Here is a 5,892-nt window from a genome sequence, read left to right on the forward strand (position 1 = left end):
AGCCGCAGGTAGTGGTGGTGGTGGCGGTGGTGGTGAAAACACTTATTTAATTACAAGGAGAGATGTTGGGGTCGTGACCTTTACAACCACTAGGTGGGACGCCTAGTCAGGTACTCCATTGGCAGTTGCCGCAGCCCGGCCGCCCACCGCTAAGGCCCTTTGGGCCTCGAGGGTGCAGCAGCCGGACAGGGTCGCCTCCCAGTGCTCTCTGGTGGTGTTTGAGGTCTCATTTTGCACATATAGTTCTTCGAGAGGCTGTGTATATCTCGACCAATGAGTTGATGCGCAGTGCCAGGTAAGCACGTGATAATGTATTTGAATTAATCTCACTACCACCTTAAGTGGGCGGGTTTCCCACAACTCGGTGCGCAGGTTGTCCACCGTGGGGTCGCCTGCTTTTTCTTAACACGGACGGACGCCGGCTTTTTTTTGTGAACGGGACCTCTAATGCCACCCCATTATTACGTCCAGTCGCACCAGCTATGAGTAACTTGACCGAAATTGCAGTGCTGAATGAACTACCATGACACCTTGAAAGTCACTACGTTATAAACACCTCACAGGTGACTTTGTAGGCATGACCACTAGGCCATGCCGCAAGGGCCAAAGTAGTCGACAGTGAGTAAAGCTGTAAATTGGCCTAGTTTGTTTTAGGTGCTTCACTTTATTATTGCGCTATTCATGGGAACGAACCCTGGACTCAGAAACAACATATACAGAAAGGACACAAACGTTCAACTTATTTGATTGTGTGTGAAATTCATGTTATATAAGGCAATGAAAAGAAAACGAAAGAGCATTCCAATAGTCAATCTCATGAGTAGCGCACATATGAAGTTAAAATTTCACAGTATTTCGCAGTATTTCAGAATTCCATCACGTTTTTTTTTCTTTTTTTCCTTAGGTCCGCCTAACTTACGGCCCGGTGTTCATCTCTGTGATATTTAGCCCTGCATAGTCTGAATTCTGCTGCGGTGCTACAACAGTAGTGACGCACGAGTATGTGTGTAATGTAATGAAAATAAAAGTCCTTCATGAAAGGGTTACCCAAATGTTCTATTTCTGCAGGGCAAAAATAACATCCAGTTTATTTATGTGTCCTCATACAACCACGAAACCGAACAAAGCTTCGAAGGATTCAACAAAACCAGGTCTCCATGAGTGTACACGAAGCTGTTCTTGCCCTGTAAAAAAAGGTTGGATGCATCACATAAGGATCTGCTGCGACGTATAATATTCCTCGCCAAGAAAGACCGGCGGAATCTCGCTTTTACGTGTAAATTTGCGATGGCGTTCTATGCGCCATCTCTCCGTAATGAGAACGAAATTTTTTTATAAACGGTCGTTTTTCCAAAAGTTCCGTCAAAAGTTGGTAGGCTCTGCCCATCACTTTATAATATATAACAAAAAGGTAGAGGTCGACTTCTCCATCTTTCGTTTTGCATTTTATGGGGCACAACGTCCCGAAGCGATTTTAGCTACGAAGGGCGCCATAGTGGAGGGCTGCGGATAATTTCTACTGCATGTGGTTCTTTAACGTGCACTGACACCACACAGTCCACGTGCTTGTAGCATTCATCATTCCTCCATTAAATTGTGACCGCCGCGATCGAAATCGAACCCGCGTCCTTCGGGCCAGCAGCAGAGCACCATAACCACTGAGCCACCGCGGCCAGTTTTTGACCTTTCCATTTTGTCCGTCAACACAAGTTCATGGTATCAAAGTTCTACTGAAGTGGCTCAGAGCCCTTACCGAGCAAAGTAAGCCTCATCTTTCTATCAATGGCTCCTAAGTAAGACCGACTCGCTCCTTTTCATTAACTGCGACTCGCACGCTTAGTTCCCTCTCAAATTTTATGTCCTTAACGGTTAAAACCGTGGGCAATCCTGACGTGACAGTTCTAGCGACCCTATCGCATGTGGCGTCCAGAGCCATTTCGTAAACTGGTTTGCAAGTGCAGATTTTGCGACAAATAAATACTGCCGCGAAGCTTAATCATATTTTTTTGTCGATATACGAAGCGACCGGCACGCGACAGGCGATATTTCTCACACTAGATTGTAGCCACGCATGGAGGAAGGAAAGAACTAAGGAGAGGCCCTGACGTCACATTTTGTGAAGCCGCCCCGCAACCGGAAGTTGGCTCGGCTTTCCTCACTATCTTCCTTCTCCACCGAACTACGGGGCGGGTTTCTCGCGCGGCTCGCAAGCACTTCGTAAAAGAAAGGTATAAAAAAAACCGCGCAGCTCGCCGCTACACTCCTGCACCTCCCTCCCCGCAAACACGCACCTAGACAAAGACCGGCGCACAGGTGCGGTGAACCTTTTCCGACGCCAGGCGAAGAAAGACGACATTGCGCGCCGCTTATAGCTCAGCTCACCATCCTCCTCGGGCTACCGTACACCCGCCGTGTGGCCTTCGAAACGCAGCTCAGCATCGCCGAGAGCGGCTTCATGTTTCTGTGCTGTTTGGTGAGGTGCGAAAGTTCGCTGATCAAAACAATCAACGCTTCTTCGCGTGTCGAAGCGCGGTTCCGGAGTGCCACCTTTTCGCGAGATTCATTTCAATGCATCGATCTCTCCGCGTAACGACACCAAGTTTGACGAACAAGATTTCAAATTATCGGTTATTTGCCGCATTTAAAAGCAATCCTAGATGCGTGCGTAACGTCACGAAGCCAGGCATGCAGACTTTAACACGCAAGGCCGAACACACCGTGCCGAAAGCCTGTCCACCGCCACCGAGAAACACTCGGGCCCCTAGCAACAACGACTCTAACGACGCCGTACGCCGTTGCTAGTGGCCCGAGTTTTCTTAGCAACAACGACAACGTTGCTAGTGGCCCGACTTTTTAAGTCTAAATTTTGACGTCACTTCCGCCACATTTTTGCCAATGCATTGGGAATACGAAGGGCCTCTCCTTAGTTTTCCTTCCTCCATGTAGCCACGTGAAAACCCTTTTACGAAAGACGAAAACTGGAAACAGTGCGAAAAATGGGGGACAATATCAAGAAATAGACAGTTGTGCACTGACTTTACAACGCGCGCTCATGTCTCTTTTCATCTTCTTTCTTGTTTTCAGTGCTGTTTTTTTTTCACTTTTGATTGCCAATTCCGCTGCTACGCCATGTTGCTACACCTCTGCTAAGCTTGAGATTGTAGTTCATGCCTTCCGCGTCACATAATGAAAGTCCCTCGTCAGGCTTAAACTGATCACAGCGGAGGGTGGCGGTCATTCCGAACTTCGACTATCGCTCAGCAGACCTCCAGCTCCTGCCGCCGCCCAGTTCAGTTAATTCGAGGGCACAGCGTCGCCCCAATAAATAGTTTCATTTCAAACAATCGAGCTGTCCTCTTCCCGCTCTTTTGCCCTCAGGTGCTGCGCGTGGATGTCCTCGGATATTTCAGCCTCGAAGAGCCGCCCAATCATCCCGAGCCTCCCTCCATTGAGTGAATAGCAGAAAAACTGCTCAAGCAGCCTAACACGGACCTCTACCGCACCGCACTCGACCCCGGAAGGAAGCCTAGACCCCTGCTGGCCCCACCTACAAAGCCTTCCGCAGTAATCCTTCAGTGGTTCCGCATGCCGCCTACTTAAAAACTGCTCCGCCAGCAATTCTAAGTATGGCACGGCTGAACAACAGCGGTAACCTGACAAAAGACAGACATGTTTTTTTCCCTCTGCAAGGCCTATCACAGGCGTTGTGCGACAAGCATGAAGAGCAAAGCTCATAATACACTCACGCCTGCAGGACTCAAATGAGGAGGTGACTGCCTACGTTGAGCAAATGAAACCCCTTTTACGTAGCGCTGACCCATACATAACCGAACAAAAAAAAGTGTTTGACGCAGAGTATCTAAGGAATCATCTTCCGCTGGCATTAAGAGGAAAACAACAAGAACTGTTCTGCAATAAAAACAAGAAGCCTCCGTAATTAAGAAGATATAAAGTTCGCACCTAAGCAAACAAAAATGGCCGCAGGGAGATTTTCCTCCCAGAGGCCCTGGGCAATTTGCCTCCCAGCGAGACATATCAGGTATCGGTATATTATCCCCAAAACTCTCTTACAGCAGGTGTGCTGTCTCAAACCACCTGGTCCATAGCCACATGCAGCTAAGTTTACAGATGCAGTGCGTGAGCAAGTAGAAAAAAGCAATTGATACTCTTGCAGGAGAGGTCACTATTCTCAACATCCGACTATACTCAAAGCCGCCTCACTGTGCACACCTGGCCCCGGAAAACTATGCCAAGTTGGCGTTGAAGTCATAATTTTTTTAATTTGTACTTCTCGAGCTCGTTACAGACATATACGGTTCTTTATTAGCGATATCGCTATGCCAAAAACGTTTTATCTCGTCTACGGGAGGGCATTAAATTTTTCTCATCAAATTTTTTGCACCGGCATTTCTAAAAATTCAGTACTTACTGGCACAGCCCTTAGGTCTCACTCAGGTGTCCTTCCGGATATTCCACCCACTCCTCCTGGATTAAGAAAGCGGCACTTTATTACACACGTCACCACATGACACGAGCTGTCAAGGCATCACTGCAAAGTATATAAATATGACGCACATAAGTAATTTCAGTTACTTCTTTCCTTACATCGGGATATAGGGGCAGCAATGACATGCACATAGCATTCTAAATATATTTAATACCCTTTGTATGAGTTGGTATGGAATGCAGTTTTCCAATCGAATTTTTAACACCACCTCCTATCGAAACTTTATGTACCTACACCGCCGCCAAGAGATCGCTCAGCCTCCCTTCCGGATGAGAGAAGAGCACTTTTGTTAGAACACAAATTCACATGAGAAGAGCATTGAAGGCATCGCAGCTAGAGATCGCAGTATGATGCAGAGAATATTTTAAGTTCATTGTTTTCTTACACTTTGTTATTGTGACACACATGATATGCTTTTAACGTCGTCAGCATATACAAAAAGTTTTATATGTCTTTCGAACGGAATGTGGATTTCTAATCGAAATTTATGCACTGCTTCCTGTAGAAAATTTACGTACCTACACCGCCGCCCAGAGATCGCTCAGCGTCCCTTCCGGATATTCCACCGATTCCGCCTGGAATGAGAGAAGAGCACTTTTGTTAGGCACGACTTCACATGAGAAGAGCATTGACGGCTTCGCAGCTAGAGATCGCCGTACGATGCAGAGAATATTTTAAGTTATTTGTTTTCTTACACTTTGTTACTGTGACACACATGATATGCTTTTAACGTCGTCAGTATATACAAAAAGTTTTATACGTCTTTCGAACGGAATGTGGATTTCTAATCGAAATTTATGCACTGCTTCCTGTAGAAAATTTACGTACCAACACCGCCGCCCAGAGATCGTTCAGCCTCCCTTCCGGATATTCCACCGATTCCGCCTAAGATGAGAGAAGAGCACTTTTATTAGGCAGGAAATCACATGTGAACAGCATTGAAGGCATCGCAGCTAGAGATCCCCGTATGATGCACAGAGTATTTTAAGTTAATTGTCTTCTTACACTTTGTTATTGTGACAGACATAATATTCTTTTAGCGTCGTCAGTATATACTATAAGTTTTGTACGTCTTTCACGCGGAATGTGTATTTCTGATCGAATTTTATGCACTGCTTGCTGTAGAAACTTTACGTACCTACACCGCCGCCCAGAGATCGTTCAGCCTCCCTTCCGGATATTCCACCGATTCCGCCTAGGATGAGAGAAGAGCACTTTTATTAGGCAGGAAATCACATGTGAACAGCATTGAAGGCATCGCAGCTAGAGATCCCCGTATGATGCACAGAGTATTTTAAGTTAATTGTCTTCTTACACTTTGTTATTGTGACAGACATAATATTCTTTTAGCGTCGTCAGTATATACTATAAGTTTTGTACGTCTT

At 46.3% G+C, this 5,892-nt stretch overlaps 1 long non-coding RNA gene across 1 annotated transcript; it reads right to left on the minus strand.

Annotated features, from left to right (window-relative positions):
- Positions 1–1,046: 1,046 nt before the first annotated feature.
- Positions 1,047–5,389, minus strand: LOC149360956 (uncharacterized). The gene is made up of 4 exons (XR_016288359.1): positions 5,336–5,389; positions 5,026–5,082; positions 4,430–4,485; positions 1,047–1,184 (listed from the first exon to the last, which is right to left on the minus strand). It is a non-coding gene; the product is annotated as an uncharacterized LOC149360956 (long non-coding RNA).
- Between the last annotated feature and the right edge of the window lie 503 nt (positions 5,390–5,892).

This window comes from Amblyomma mixtum, chromosome 2 (genome assembly GCF_055824585.1).
Source record: "Amblyomma mixtum isolate Tamu chromosome 2, ASM5582458v1, whole genome shotgun sequence".
In the NCBI taxonomy this organism is placed as follows: Eukaryota; Metazoa; Arthropoda; class Arachnida; order Ixodida; family Ixodidae; genus Amblyomma; species Amblyomma mixtum.